The sequence below is a fragment of the Hyla sarda genome, chromosome 1 (genome assembly GCF_029499605.1).
Source record: "Hyla sarda isolate aHylSar1 chromosome 1, aHylSar1.hap1, whole genome shotgun sequence".
Classification (NCBI taxonomy): Eukaryota; Metazoa; Chordata; class Amphibia; order Anura; family Hylidae; genus Hyla; species Hyla sarda.
This window is the reverse complement of record NC_079189.1, coordinates 35,940,506-35,957,795: the sequence shown is the minus strand read 5'-3', so window position 1 is coordinate 35,957,795 and position 17,290 is coordinate 35,940,506.

Genomic DNA, 17,290 nt, shown 5'->3' with positions numbered 1-17,290 from the left:
GAAATAAAGCTGGCAAGGAGCCAGACTTGTATGAGGAACTGTGGTCTGTGGTGTTATTGTGAGGAACGTGTCCTGTGGCAAGTGACCAGGACGATTCCAGAGCTAATCCCCAAGACGGTTCGTCACACAGGTTAGACTGCAATTTACCTGTTGAATGCCAGAGCCAGAGGGAAAAAAGGGAGGTGTCGCAAGGATATTGAAATAAGCAAAGGAGGAAAGGTTACACAAATGAGGAAAGGTGTATAGGGGGTGGAGAAAGAGAAACAGAGGGCAGAAAACAACAAGCTAAGGGGCAGCTTTTACAAAGACACCACGACCGCAAAGACTACTGGGAAATTTAGTTCCAAAAGGAAAAGAGACAGGAAGTCACAGCAGAAAGCACAAATGAGCATAACATAATGGGGAAGATACACAGCAGTGTGTACAGCCCAGGTCACAACGGAAGGATAAGGTAAGCTACAATATAGAAACACACTTGGGGCACAAAAAACACTGGCCCAGCGGAGTACCCCTTTAACCCTTTAAGGACGCAGGACGTAAATGTACGTCCTGGTGAGGTGGTACTTAACGCACCAGGACGTACATTTACGTCCTAAGCATAACCGCGGGCATCGGAGCGATGCCCGTGTCATGCGCGGCTGATCCCGTCTGCTGATCGCAGCCAGGGACCCGCCGGCAATGGCCGACGCCCGCGATCTCGCGGGCGTCCGCCATTAACCCCTCAGGTGCCGGGATCAATACAGATCCCGGCATCTGCGGCAGTTCGCGATTAAAATGAACGATCGGATCGCCCGCAGCCCTGCTGCGGGGATCCGATCATCCATAACGCCGCACGGAGGTCCCCTCACCTTCCTCCGTGCGGCTCCCGGCGTCTCCTGCTCTGGTCTGTGATCGAGCAGACCAGAGCAGGAGATGACCGATAATACTGATCTGTTCTATGTCCTATACATAGAACAGATCAGTATTAGCAATCATGGTATTGCTATGAATAGTCCCCTATGGGGACTATTCAAGTGTAAAAAAAAATGTAAAAAAATGTAAAAGTAAAAGTAAAAAAAAAGTGAAAAATCCCCTCCCCCAATAAAAAAGTAAAACGTCCGTTTTTTCCTATTTTACCCCCAAAAAGCGTAAAAAACATTTTTTATAGACATATTTGGTATCGCCGCGTGCGTAAATGTCCGAACTATTAAAATAAAATGTTAATGATCCCGTACGGTGAACGGCGTGAACGAAAAAAAATTTAAAAAGTCCAAAATTCCTACTTTTTTAATACATTTTATTAAAAAAAAAATTATAAAAAATGTATTAAAAGTTTTTTATATACAAATGTGGTATAAAAAAAAAGTACAGATCATGGCGCAAAAAATGAGCCCCCATACCGCCGCTTATACGGAAAAATAAAAAAGTTATAGGTCATCAAAATAACGGGATTATAAACGTACTAATTTGGTTAAAAAGTTTGTGTTTTTTTTAAGCGCAACAATAATATAAAAGTATATAATAATGGGTATCATTTTAATCGTATTGACCCTCAGAATAAAGAACACATGTCATTTTTACCAGAAATTGTACGGCGTGAAAACAAAACCTTCCAAAATTAGCAAAATTGCGTTTTTCGTTTTAATTTCCCCACAAAAATAGTGTTTTTTGATTGCGCCATACATTTTATGATATAATGAGTGATGTCATTACAAAGGACAACTGGTCGCGCAAAAAACAAGCCCTCATACTAGTCTGTGGATGAAAATATAAAAGAGTTATGATTTTTAGAAGGCGAGGAGGAAAAAATTAAAACGTAAAAATTAAATTGTCTGAGTCCTTAAGGCCAAAATGGGCTGAGTCCTTAAGGGGTTAAGTATTCCACTGCAGTTCTGGCATGAACCACATGAAAAAGTACCTTTTGTTTATTGCTTTTAAACATGTCATGGAACCTTCTTTTTCTTAATATCAGATCTTATTAACATGTCTGCAATGGATTTGCCTTTCTTATATACATAGTGGGGTTTTGGTTTAAATAAACTACCCAGTTTACTGTCGGCTTTCAGAATTCCCCAATATTTATTAATGGTATTTCTGACCAGCTTAGCATGTCCGTCAAATGTTGGGAAAAAAGTAATCCCACCCATGTGTTTTTTGTTTTTCGCTTTCTTTTTTCTCAACTCATTTCCTAGTATTTTATCCTATTTCCTCTAATCAGTTCCTTTCCTAACTTAATATAAAAGATAGTGTAGCTCACTCAGTGGGAACATATACCTGAGGTGAACTGGTGTTACCTTCACCCAAAGGTCTGAAAAATGCAGAAGAAATATAGTTGATGAGACAACTCGATACCAGTCCTCAAGGTATATGTAAAAGGTATAGTAAAGAATATAAAGTGATCCAGATATCAATTAAATATATTTATTAGAAAGTATATGGTGGTCACTGGTATCTAATGTCCCTGCAGGGCCCTTGCATGAGACACAGACAAAGCGTAATATTAAATTAAAATAACAGTATATTAAAAATATATTAAAAATAAAAAATAAAAACTTGCATCTATACTTCAGTATAATATTGGAATTAAGAGGTACTGTAAATGTGCAAAAATAAAGATAAAAATAAATAAATAAAAATAGATGATAAAATAAATAATAAAGATAAAAATAAAGAGTAAAAAAAATAAAGAGAAAAAGAGAAAAAATAAAGAGTAAAAAATAAATAAATAAAAAATAAAAATAAAAATGGCAGTAATTGAATGTGGATGACTGAAGGAGAAGTGGTTTATCATTCGATATAGGTTATTAATACATTATAATTCTTTAACGGTCCTCCATGTATATACATGGGATACAACACATATATTATAACAATATATATGTGTGTAGGGTAATTAGATAAAAATGAATAAATAAACATGTATATGTTAAAATAAGAAAATAGCATGAAAGGTATTATAAAAATGTATCATAAGGGTTATAAAAATAGTGAGAAATAAAATATAGATATAACTTTAAAATAACGCTATGAAATGTATATCATAATAATATAAAATATAAGTATATTCTTATGTTCTTTATTTTTACTTCCTTACTCTTCCATTCGTATCCACATACTTATATTTTATATTATTATGATATACATTTCATAGCGTTATTTTAAAGTTATATCTATATTTTATTTCTCACTATTTTTATAATCCTTATGATACATTTTTATAATACCTTTCATGCTAACTATTTTCTTATTTTAACATATACATGTTTATTTATTCATTTTTATCTAATTACCCTACACACATATATATTGTTATAATATATGTGTTGTATCCCATGTATATACATGGAGGACCGTTAAAGAATTATAATGTATTAATAACCTATATCGAACGATAAACCACTACTCCTTAAGTCATCCACATTCAATTACTGCCATTTTTATTTTTATTTTATGTTTTTTATTTTTTATTTATTTATTTATTTATTTTTTACTCTTTATTTTTTCTCTTTATTTTTATTTTTATCTTTATTATTTATTTTATCATCTATTTTTATTTATTTATTTTTATTTTTATCTTTATCTTTATTCTCATCTTACTTTCATTTTTATCTCATCTTCACCTTTATTTGCTATACCCAGCCATCTACAATCATTTTCATCTATTTTTTCTATCCACATTCTACTTCACATTCATCTCCATTTGTCACACTTAAACTTTGTATTATTCTTCCTATTATCTTTCTTTTCCTCTCCTACATGATCCAGTACCTGAGTTTACTTATAACCTGGAATTTCCAGATTTTCCAATCCTCCCTTAATCCCAATTCACACTATAAAAAATGCTTCCCGCACACACCATTCATCTATACCTCTACTGAAGAAAAGGCCCGCGACCTTGAAACGCATCTAGAATTGTTTGTAATCCTTGCATCTATCCATATCTATTACTTTATTCCAAAAATCCAGCCGAATACAGAATTTTATTTGCAACTGCTGGAGACCTCAACTTTGGGACCACAGCTACCTCACTGCTACTCTACGCGCGATTAAGCGCTTGATCACACGAGGCACGCTGCACGCTGCACACTCACCCACCGCTGCCCTGGCTATACTGCTCTGTTTGCGCCATCTGATCCCATCAACCAAGGACCCTCGGCATACCTGTGAGGCCGGAGCCATCCGTGCCAGCCGCGGAAAGCAAGTTACCATCAACGTACCCACAGCGCTACATACAGCACCGCCAGATACAGGAGACAGAGACCGATACTGCCGGAGGTCTGATACTCCCACACTGCATCACCGAACAAGCTTCTCCAGTGCCGACAGCAATACCAGCGGGTACAAGGGTGGTGAGTGGTGCTTTGCACCGGACTCTATTATTCTCTCCATTATTCTTGATACAGTTTGCAAAACTATACCACCAATGGCTGCCATACCGTATACTGACACTGTATCACCAACACTGGATACACAACATTGAAAAGCTATTTACTGTGACTGTTTAAATACAGGATAATTTGTTGCCAGCATAGCATATCCAGCTATTGGATTCGCTCTCTTGTACTTTCAAGAGTCATTTGACCAACCGAGCAGTGAAAGCACATTTACAGTACCTCTTAATTCCAATATAATGCTGAAGTATAGATGCAAGTTTTTATTTTTTATTTTTATTTTTAATATATTTTTAATATACTGTATTATTTTAATTTAATATTACGCTGTGTCTGTGTCCCATGCAAGGGCCCTGCAGGGACATTAGATACCAGTGACCGCCATATACTTTCTAATAAATATATTTAATTGATATCTGAATCACTTTCTATTCTTTACTATACCTTTTACATATACCTTGAGAACTGGTATCTAGTTGTCTCATCAACTATATTTCTTCTCCTTTCATAACTCCTCTGTACAAATTTCTCTATGATCTTCTTTTTGTCTGCTGTCCTTTGGGGAAACCTTTAAATGCCCGTGGGGCATTTCCACTTTTTCTTTGTAACAAATTGTTACAGTCAGTTTCTTTAGAGAAAAGAGAAGTCTGAAATTTCTCATCTACCCTCTTTATGTGTACATCAAGGTAGTGTATCTCAGTAGGATTACTTTCAAATGTTAACTTCATCAAAGGATGATATTGATTGAGATGACTGACATATTCCACCAATTCAGGATGTGTGCCTGTTTATAGGACAAACACATCATCCACATAACGTAACCAGATGTGTACCATTCTTACTGAATGGATGTGATGGAACAAACTCTTTCTCAAATTTATCCAGAAAGATATTAGCAAGACATGGGGCCACTGGAGATCCCATCGAAGTTCCTTGCTTCTGTAGGAAAAACTCCTCACCGAAGCGAAATTAATTTTTACTAAGAATGAGTTTCAACAATTCCATTATAAATCTGATCTTACTGTTACTTAATGTGACATATTTTATCAATTGTTCCTGTATGGCTAACATACCCTCATGTGCTTGTATATTAGTATAGAGACTCTTAATATCCATGGTACATAAGAGTACGTCCCCTGTAACATCACAGTCAGAAATGCGGTCAAGAAAGTCGTTGGTCTCTTTAAGGCAATTGGACAGGTTTTTTACAATTTTTTTGTAGATACCATCCACATAGATCACAAGTGCATATAGGACTGAGTTGACCCCTGACATATGGGACATCCTGGGGTCCGACTCAGGTCTTTGTGTACCTTGGGCAACAGACACAAGACTGGCACCCGTGGTGTTTAATTAGTTAGGACATTTTTTACTTCCAGATCTATAATCCCATTATTCCATGCTTCTTCACGCAGTCTACCTCTTTTTTTTATCTCACATATTTCTGATAAACCTCCTTGTCTTGTAACTGGTTATAGGCTTCCGACATATATAGCTCTTTATTCTGTATGACTATTGCACCACCCTTGTCGGCCTTTTTCACAATGACTCTCTCATTCTATTTTCATTCTGTAATTCTATTAAGGCTTTCCTCTCTTCTCTAGTAATGTTCGACCTCCTTTTGTATTTTTGATCATCCCATGCCGTACGTACCGCTTTAATTACAGCCTGTTGGAAACCCTCTAGTAAGACATTATTCACACACAGATCGGACTTAATCTTTTTTCATAACTTTTCAGGGATATTAGATTGCTCTTTTTTCTTCCCTCTATTAACGTCATAGAAATGCATTTCCAATCTAATAGATCTACAAAATTTATAAAGGTCAACAAGTAACTCAACCTTACTCAAATTATTAGTTGGTACAAAGCCCAACCCCCAGTTCAACACTTTCTTTTGTATATCAGACAGTTCATATGAAGAAATGTTTATGAAAAGCTCACCGTTTTCTGCGGTTTGCGGCCGTACCGGGATCTGCTGTGAACACCCTCTGAGGTATGTCCTGTACGTTTTCTTTCTTTTCTGGACGTACTTGGGCGTACACCTATAAAATCTTGTGTCGCTGTCAGTGGATGCACAATCAAATGTATCAAATTCTTGAGCATTATCTCTGTGCCTCCTTCTGCTATATCATTTCTCCTCCGCCCCGGTGTAGATTCTATCTAATCATTCATGTCATGTTCAAACTTGTACAATTTCACCTGGAGGATTGAAGTTTTGAGTCTGTCCACATAGTTTTTAGTTCTTAATGTGTCTTTTTCACAATTTCCACTTTTTCCAGCTTGCAGAAGTCCTCCTCAATTCCTATTTCTTTCTGTGTCTCGTCAATTGCTTTTTGTAGATGTTGTACACTGAGGTACATTAAATCCAGTGAGTGTCAGTCACACAAGGCCAGCCACCTCTGTTGATACAAGGCATCATCGGGTAAAAGTATCTGTAACACTGGACTACTCAGGCCATGGGGAATTTGCTGCACTTTGTAGTATTCAGTTAGTGTAGAAGTGTGTAGTGTTAGACTTCCTTTTTCATCAGCTGGTTTAGTTTTCTTGCATAATTCACTTTTATATCACTTTTAACATCTTGAAAATTCAACCCAGCCGTATCTGCTGCTCTTAAAATGCTATTTTGATCATCCTCTGAAAAGGTGAATGTTTCAGCAACTTTGTCTGTGAAATTTGAAATAGCTTCAAAGGACATCCTTATACACGACAAAATGTCCACTTTCTTTATGAAAAAAAATCACCCTTCACATAGGAGCACACTTGCTATATAAGGTACAAAAATACAATGATGGGTGTGTATTTAGTACACTGGGCGTAATGTGTACACCTGGAGGTACCCTTCAGCTCCAGTTTACAAGTCCAAGACAGACATTTTTAAAAGCAAAAAACATAGATAATTTTCATGCGGTTCATGCCAGAACTGCAGTGGAATACTTAAAGGAGATAAGGTGACTCATCTAATGACGGGCGACACTTATCTCATGGAATACATGTAATAAAAAACAAGTAGTGTACCTATTAAAGTGCCCATGTGGCATGGTTTATGTCAGTCAAACAATGAGGGCTGTAAAAATAAGGATTAATTCCTGTACACCCTGAGTCCACTCCCTTTCTGTAACCGGGAGCCACAGCATAGCGGGTCGGGCCCGGCCTCTAACAACAGCCGGGACCTGTGGCTAATAGCGCACAGCACTGATCGCGGTGACGCGCATTATTAACTCTTTAGATGCGGCGTTCGAAGTTGATTGCCGTGTCTAAAGTGAAAGCATACTGCTCCTGGCTGGCTCAGCGGGCTGTTCGGGACTGCTGCAGCAAAATTGCGGCTTCCCGAACAGCTGTCAGACACAAGGAGGGTCCTTACCTTCCTCCTGCATCGCCGATCGCCAAATGACTGCACAGTGCCTGAGATCCAGGCATGAGCATTCAAGCGGCAAAATCATCGATCAATGTTATCCTAAGAGATAACAAAGATTGATGTAAAAGATCAGTTAATGCTGTATTATAGCCACTAGAGGGGGCTATAACACTGCAAAAATAAAAAAAAGTGGGAAAAAAAAGTTAAAGGGGTATTCCAGGGTATTTTTTTTTTTTTATATATAACAACTGGCTCCAGAAAGTTAAACACATTTGTAAATTACTTCTATAAAAGCAAATTTTAATCCTTCCAATATTTATCAGCTGCTGAAGTTGAGTTGTTCTTTTCTGTCTTGCAACAGACTCTCTGCTGACATCTCTGCTTAGAAGAGGTTTGCTATGGGGATTTGCTATTACTCTGGACAGTTCCCGAGACAGGTGCCATCAGAGAGCACTTAGACAGAAAAGAACAACTCAACTTTAGCAGCTCATATGTACTGAAAGGATTAAGATTTTTTAATAGAAGTAATTTACATATCTGTTTAACTTTCTGGAGCCAGTTGATATATTTAAAAAAAAAAAGTTTTTTTCCTGGATAACCCCTTTAACAAAGTTCTTTTAAACCCTTCCCTAATAAAAGTTTGAATCACCGCCCTTTTCCAATTTAAAATAAAAAACTGTGGAAATAAAAATAAACATATGTGGCATCGCCGTGTGTGGAAATGCCCAAATTATAAAAATATATCATTAATTAAACCTCACGATCAATGGCGTACGCGCAAAAAAATTACAAATACCAAAATAGCGTATTTTTGGTCACTTTTTATATCATGAAAAAATGTATAAAAAGGGATCAAAAAGTCAGATCAATACAAATAGGGCACCGATAAAAACTTCAGATCATGGTGGAAAAAATGAGCCCCATACCGTCCCGTATGCAGAAAAATAAAAAGGTTATAGGAGTCAGAAGATTACAATTTTAAACGTATAAATTTTCCTGCATGTAGTTGTGATTTTTTCCAGAAGTACGACAAAATCAAACCTATATAAGTAGGGTAACATTTTAATTGTATGGACATACCGAATAAATAGAATATGTCTTTTTTACCAAAAAAATTACTGCGTAGAAACGGAAGTCCCAAAAGTTACAAAATGGCATTTTTTCTTCAATTTTTGTCGCACAATGATTTTTTCTGTTTCGCCATAGATTTTTGGGTAAAATGACAGATGTCATTACACAAAGTAGAATTGGTGATAAATAAGCCATCATGTGGATTTTTAGGTGCAACATTTAAAGAATTATGTTTTTTTAAAGGTAAGGAGGAAAAATAAAAGTGCAAAAATGAAAAAAAAACCTCAGTCCTTAAGGGGTTAATGAATACAGGAGTGCCATCAATAATTTTACTAAAACAATAGAGAAGGAGAAGGAAGGTGTCAGTGAGAAATTCAGGGAAACAAGTGTCGCTAGGCATTTCTGTGATAGGAGATATTGGGAGAGATTTATAAAAACCTGTGCAAAGGAAAAGTTGCCCAGTTGCCCATAGCAACCAATCAGATTTCTTATTTCATTTTGCAAAGGCCTTGTTAAAATTGAAAGAAGCAAGCTGATTGGTTGCTATGGGGCAACTGGGCAACTTTCCCTCTTCACAGGTTTTGATAAATCTCCCCCATTGATGATATTAGAAGTGGTCGCAGATCCAAACAATGAGTACATAAAAAAGAGACTGTTACAACGGGAAGTCTTTTGGGTAACAAGATTGAATGCTCTTACACATAATGGTATTAATGAGCATGCAACTTTAATGTATTTTTGTAATATTTTGCTATTTCATGAAGGTTTTACATTTTATGTGTGTTTTTAATTATAGACGCAACTCTCGTGAGAATTGCGGGCTATGTAACTTGGTGGAGGGGACACTATTGGAGGCTTGATAAAGGGATGTAATCCTGAAACGTTACACAGGCGTGTGTGCGCTTTCCTCATCGCCAAAGGCATAGGCGTGCGCACAGGGTGTGCCGGGTGCCAGGCACACCCTAATCACCGTGGCCGCGGCCCGCTGCTGCAGGACTTTTTTTTTTTCTCAATACTAAACCCCAGCCCCACCGGACATCCCCGACATCAACTCCCCCCCCCTCCCCGCTGGGGGCCCGCACTGTACACTGCATGCTGACTGATTAGTCAGAATGCAGCAGCCACACATACCTCCGGGGCTAGCGGCCACTGCCTCTTTAACCCCTTAAGGACCAAGGACGTACAGGTACGTCCTTGGTCCTGCTCCCGTGATATAACGCGGGGTTCCACGGTAACCCTGCATCATATCACGGCGGACCCGACGTCATAGTGAAGCCGGGACCCGCCGCTAATAGCGTGCAGCGCCGATCGCAGTGCCGCGCGCTATTAACCCTTTAGCCGCCCGCTCAGAGCTGAGCCACGCGGCTAAAAGCGAAAGTGAAACCATGCCGGTTAACTCAGTGGGTTGTTCGGGATAGCCGCCGCGAAATTGCGGCATCCCGAACAGCTTACAGGACAGCGGGAGGGCCCCTACCTGCCTCCTCGCTGTCAGATCGCCGAATGACTGCTCAGTGCCTGAGATCCAGACATGAGCAGTCATGCGGCAGAATCATCGATCACTGGTTTCCTATGAGAAACCAGTGATCAATGATAAAGATCAGTGTGTGTAGTGTTATGCGTCCCTATGGTATAACAATGATCAGTGTGTGCAGTGTTATAGGTCCCTATGGGAGCTATAACACTGCAAAAAAAAAAGTGAAAAAAAAAAGTGAATGAATGTCATTTAACCCCTCCCCTATTAAAAGTTTGAATCACCCCCCTTTTCCCATAAAAAAAAAAAAACACAGTGTAAATAAAAATAAAAAGAAACATATATGGTATCACCGCGTGCGGAAATGTCCGAATTATAAAAAATATATCATTAATTAAACCGCTCGGTCAATGGCGTGCACGCCAAAAAATTCCAAAGTCCAAAATAGTGCATTTTTGGTCACTTTTTATATCATTTAAAAATGAATAAATAAGTCCTATTAATGCAAAAATGGTACCGTTAAAAACTTCAGATCAAGGCGCAAAAAATGAGCCCTCATACCGCCCCATACATGGAAAAGTAAAAAAGGTATAGGGGTCAGAAAATGACAATTTTAAACGTATTAATTTTCCTGCATGTAGTTATGAATCAAACCTATATAAGTAGGGTATAATTTTAATCGTATGGATCTACAGAATAAAGATAAGGTTTAATTTTTACCAAAAAATGTACTACGTAGAAACGGAAGCCCCCAAAGTTACAAAACGGCGATTTTTTTTTCAATTTTGTCGCACAATGATTATTTTTTCCGTTTCACCGTAGATTTTTGGGCAAAATAACTGACGTCATTACAAAGTAGAATTGGTGGCGCAAAAAATAAGCAATCATATGGATTTTTCGGTGCAAAATTGAAAGAGTTATGATTTTTTAAAGGCAAGGAGCAAAAAACGAAAATGCAAAAATGGAAAAAAACCCGGTCCTTAAGGGGTTAAATCTGCAGTGGCCGGTGGGAGTTCCCCCTCCCCATCGCCCGCCGTCTCGTCGGTAAAAATTAAAAGCACATTTCATACTGCTGCTGTCCAACTTCCGCTCTGAGCTGTATACAGTTCAGAGCAGGCCATGACATCAATCATTGGTGCCTGCCCTATGGAGAAGATAGGACGCTACCCGGCTGTTGAAGATCGCTGCGTGTGACATGGTGTGTATCTTTTATTTTTTTTGTACGCAGGGGGGGGGGGGATGTATGGGAACCACACACATCATGTTACACCAGTGTGCCTCCAGCTGTTGCAAAACTACACTCCCTGCATGCCCAAAGGCTGTCAGGGCATGCTGGGAGTTGTAGATTTGCAACAGCTGGAGGCACACTGGTTGGGAAACACTGTCCTAGCCTATTCAGCATACACATCATGTTACACCAGTGTTTCCCAACCAGTGTGCCTCCAGCTGTTGCAAAACTACAAATCCCTGCATGCCCTGATAGCCTTTGGGCATGCTGGGAGTGTAGTTTTGCAACAGCTGGAGGCACACTGTTTGGGAAACACTGTGCTAGCATATTCAGCATACACATTGTTAGGGTTCTGCAGGCTGGATGTGGATCCTCTGTGTCAGCGAGGGATTGGCGTGGACCGTACCGGTGGACCAGTTCTAAGCTGCTACTGGTATTCACCAGAGCCCGCCACAAAGCGGGATGGTCTTGCTGCGGCGGAAGCAACCAGGTCGTATCCACCGGTAATGGCTCAACCTCGCTGACTGCTGAGAAGGCGTGGGACCTTAGGTCTCCCCCTCTTTTTGTATGCTTGTCCCTTCATACAAGACGAGACCATTGGGAGCGATTCTTGAGTTTCCTTCCGGAAGGCAGAGAAGTCCTGGGTAACTTCATCAATGACAGGCAATCCAGAAGAAGTGGGAATGGGGAGGGGGGGCAGAGGGTGAAGCTTGCCACTGGGCAAAGTGTTACCAGGATGGGGGCTATGAGGAGGCAAAATCCCAGCTTGCTTTTTGCCGAAAATATCCTGGTAAGCCTTGGGAGGAGCCGGTATGGGTGGAACCTCAGGAGTTAGACAAGTGGGAGTAGATGTGAGGCATTGTTTGTGACAAGAAGGACCCCAATTCTTGATCTCCCCGGTGGTCCAGTCAAGGGTAGGAGAATGACGTTGGAGCCATGGCAGACCGAGGAGGACTTCAGAGGTGCAGTTGGGCAGAACAAAAATTTCAATTTTTTCGTGATGCAGTCCAATGCTCATAAGCAGGGGTTCTGTGCGGTAACGCACAGTGCAGTCCAATTTTACTCCGTTGACAGAAGAAATGTAGAGCGGCTTGACGAGACGGGTCACTGGGATGCTTAACCTGTTAACAAAAGAGGCCAAAATAAAATTTCCCACAGAACCAGAGTCCAAGAAGGCCACAGCTGAGAAGGAGGAGTTGGCAGAAGGAGAAATCCGCACGGGCACAGTGAGACGTGGAGAAGCAAACTTCACACCAAGAGACGCCACTCCCACGTGAGCTGGGTGCGTGTGTGCGTTTCCCAGACACGGAAGACGAATAGGGCAATCCACTAGGAAATGTTCGGTACTAGCGCAGTAGAGGCATACATTTTTATCTCTGCGACGAGACCTCTCTTCATGGGTCAGGCGAGACCGATCCACTTGCATAGCCTCCTCGGCGGGAGGCAAAGAGGTAGACTGCAAAGGATTCTGGGAGAGAGGTGCCCAGAGATCTATGTCCTTTTCCTGGCGGAGCTCCTGGTGTCTTTCAGAAAAACGCATGTCAATGCGGGTGGCCAAATGGATAAGTTCATGCAGGTTGGCAGGAATTTCTCGTGCGGCCAGCACATCCTTGATGTTACTGGATAGGCCTTTTTTGAAGGTCGCGCAGAGGGCCTCATTGTTCCAGGATAATTCAGAGGCGAGGGTACGAAATTGGATGGCGTATTCGCCCACAGAAGAATTTCCTTGGACAAGGTTCAACAAGGTAGTTTCGGCAGAAGAGGCTCGGGCTGGCTCCTCGAAGACACTACGGACTTCAGCGAAGAAGGACTGGACAGTGGCAGTGACAGGATCATTGCGGTCCCAGAGCGGTGTGGCCCATGACAAGGCCTTCCCAGACAGGAGACTAACCACGAAAGCCACCTTTGACCGTTCTGTGGGAAATTGGTCCGACAACGTCTCCAAGTGTAAGGAGCATTGGGACAGGAAACCACGGCAGAGTTTAGAGTCCCCATCAAATTTGTCCGGCAGAGACAAGCGGAGGCTAGGAGCGGCCACTCGCTGCGGAGGAGGTGCAGGAGCTGGCGGAGGAGATGGTTGCTGCTGAAGAAGCAGAAGCTGCTGTAGCATGGCGGACAACTGCGACAGCTGCTGTCCTTGTTGGGCGACCACGGTGGCGAGGTCAGCGAGACAGTGACACCTCAGCGGGATCCATGGCCGGATCTACTGTTAGGGTTCGGCAGGCTGGATGTGGATCCTCTGTGTCAGCGAGGGATTGGCGTGGAACGTACCGGTGGACCGGTTTTAAGCTGCTACTGGTATTCACTAGAGCCCGCCGCAAAGCAGGATGGTCTTGCTGCGGCGGTAGCAACCAGGTCGTATCCACCGGCAACGGCTCAACCTCGCTGACTGCTGAGAAGGCGTGGGACAGAAGGACTAGACAGAGGCGAGGTCAGACGTAGCAGAAGGTCAGGGCAGGCGGCAAGGTTCGTAGTCAATGGTAACGGCAGAAGGTCTGGAAACACTGGTATGGCAATCACAGGAAACGCTTTCACTAGGCACAAGGGTTACAAGATCCGGCAATGCAGGAAAGGGGAAGTGAGGTTATAAGGGCGTGGAGCAGGTGGAAGCTAATTACACTGATTGGGCCAGGCACCAATTAGTGGTGCACTGGCCCTTAAAATCTTAGAGAGCTGTCGCGCGCGCCCTAGAGAGCGGATCCGCGCGCGCCAGGACGTGACAGCCGGGGACCGGGACAGGTAAGTGGATTGGGATGCGATCCGCGAGCGGGCGCGTCCCGCTATGCGAATCGCATCCCCGTCGGCAGTGTCAGTGCAGCGCTCCCGGTCAGCGGGTCTGACCGGGGCGCTGCAGAGAGGAGAACGCCGCAAGCGCTACGGGGAGGAGCAGGGACCCGGAGCGCTCGGCGTAACACACATTATGTTAAACCAGTGTTTCCCAACCAGTGTGCCTCCAGCTGTTGCAAAATTACAAGACACAGCATGCCCAAAGGCTGTCAGGGCATGCTGGGAGTTGTAATTTTGCAACAGCTGGAGACACACTGATTGGGAAACACTGTTCTAGCCAATTCAGTATTTCACAAAGAGCAGTGTTTCCCAATAAGGGTGTTTCCAGCTGTATCAAAACTACAACTCCCAGCATGCCCGGACAGCGTTTGGCTGTCCGGGCATACTAGGAGTTGTAGTTTTGCAACAGCTGGAGACACCCTGGTTGAGAAACACTGTATTACCCATGCTACTTTTTGAGAGATTTATTCCACCACCTGCAATCTACCTACCTGAGTGTATTCCCACCTATGTATCTACCTGTCTTACTGTCTTCCTACCTAGCTACCTACCTACCGGGCAACCTAGGACACTAACTGGCTACCTCCCTGGCAACCTAGCTAACTACCTACCTACATGTCTTCATACCTACCTGGCAATCTATCTAACTACCTGGCTATGCCTACCTGTTTTTTATACCTGACTACCTACCTTGCTATCTTTCTACCAAACTACCTGCCAACCTAGCAACCTACCTATTTGGGTACCTGGCTATTTCTCTACCTAACTACCTGGCAACCTAACTGCATAACTACCTGGCTGTCTTCCTTCCTACCTACCTAACTGGTTAGCTACCTACCACACTATCCAGGGAAATGTTTTGCATCAAAGCCCTGTGGTTTCAAGCTACCCCCCTGGGGAGCAATATGAGGGGGGTAATATAGAAAGAGAAGCATTATGAGCAGCATAATATACAATGGGGACAAAATGAGAGGGGATAATATACAATGGGACAAAATGAGAGGGGATAATATACAATGGGGGCAAAATGAGGGGCATAATGTACAGTGAAGGGCAATGTGAGGGGCATAAAATACTATGGGGGCAATGTTTGGGCCTGCTAATCTATAGGGACAATGTTGGGGCTAAATACTATACAGCTACACAGAGGGATCTAATACTATCTTCTGATTTTGCCCAGGGCCATGCTAAGCCTAAAACCGGCCCTGGATCCAATCCTCCTACACTATGCAAGCAAGAGTGTGTGTGCGTGTGTGTGTGTAGGCGTGCGCGGAGTGAGTTTGTGCTTTAGGGTGCACACCCTAATGCAATAGGCTACGCACGCCTATGCCCAAAGGAGAGGCTGGACAAACGGCAGAAAGACCATTTGACGCTTCGGCTGGAGCAGTGGACATCCATGCATATGCTGTGTCCGTAATATTTCACTAAAGAGACCAACTTGCAATAGGGTGAATATATTCTTAATTTACATGTGATGAAACTATACCAGTTTGTGTATTGAAGATTATTGAAGATAAAACATTGAATTAATACAAAATTGTATCTATGTCGGTGTACTGCTAGTTATGAATGGACTTGTAAACTGGAGCTGAAGGGTACCTCCAGGTGTACACATTATGCCCAGAGTGCTGAATATACACCCAACGTTGTATTTTTGTACTCTACCCTGAAGACAAGCAGAGCTCTGTGCAGTGAGGCTCTGTCACATGCCCTTGGCATACACAACAGGATGATTGGCAAGCCAAGAGCCTGCACAGAGCCCTGCTTGTCCTGCCCTCACTTCCTGTATTTGTATATTACAATTATACATATAATGGTATTATCTACATAATATAAAAAGTTTTTTTAACGACAGGTACACTTTAACAGAACGTGGGTTTCAAGAGAATGAAAATTTTGCTTGTATGCCAACTAGACATTTTCTATGAACAATAGACATTCAAATGATTGTAATTATTGCAATAAGAGCAATTGTAGAAAATAAAGCCAGAAATTAAATATGAGGGGACTTCAGGTAAATCAATAAATCATCAACAAAGGTTGAGCATTTATATGGGTCAGTGGGAAGAGAGACCCTGAATGTTGGGGTAACCTTGTATCACTGTCTTTTGGTGTTCTCTAAATAGAATATAAAGTATGGGGGCAGGGGGCAGCCTTGTATCGTCCCGTTTATATGAGAACCCAAGAAGACAAGGACCCGTTCCCTCTGATTGGAGCCCATGGATTAGTAAATAGAGCAGCTATCTATTTTACATTACAGAGCCAATCCCTATCTGCTCTACAGTGGCATCTAAGAATCCCCAATCCAGTCGATCAAAAGTCTTTTCGGCATCTAAAGAAAGAAGCTTCATAAGTTGGTTAGATTGTTGCTAATTGAGCAGAGGGACTCAGGCCACCATCTAAGCTAATAAAGACTTCCTGTTCGTGCCACGGAGGTCCTCATAAACTTCCCAAAACCACTGGCAACTGTATTTTTAGTTTTAGATGCCATGATCGACATTGATTACAGCATCTAAAATGTAAAAGGTGTACTCCTCCCCTAGACATCTTATTCCCCATCCAAAGGATAGGGGAGAAGATGTCTAGGGCCAATCTTCCTGCTGCACCCGGCGTTTGTTTAGACCGTCAGGTGCAGCACTGGAGGCTTGTGATGTCATGGCCGCGCCCAGTGCGGGAAGTCACAGCCACGCCCCATCCCATAGACTTGCATTGAGGGGGCATGGCTGTGACATTACGAGCGGGGCGTCACCGTGATGTCATGAGCCTCCGCCACGCATCGCTAGTCATCTTGCACTGAGCGAAGTTCACTCCGTGCACCAGATGTCTGGGGTGCCGCAGCCGAGATTGCAGGGATCCCCAGCGACGGGACCCCTGCGATCAGACATCTTATCCCCTATCCTTTGGATAGGGGATAAGATGTCTAGGGATGGAGTACCCCTTTAACACTGGATATCAGTGTGATCACTGATGTCCCGCATTAGCAGTGATCCCTGTCTGCTGATAGCT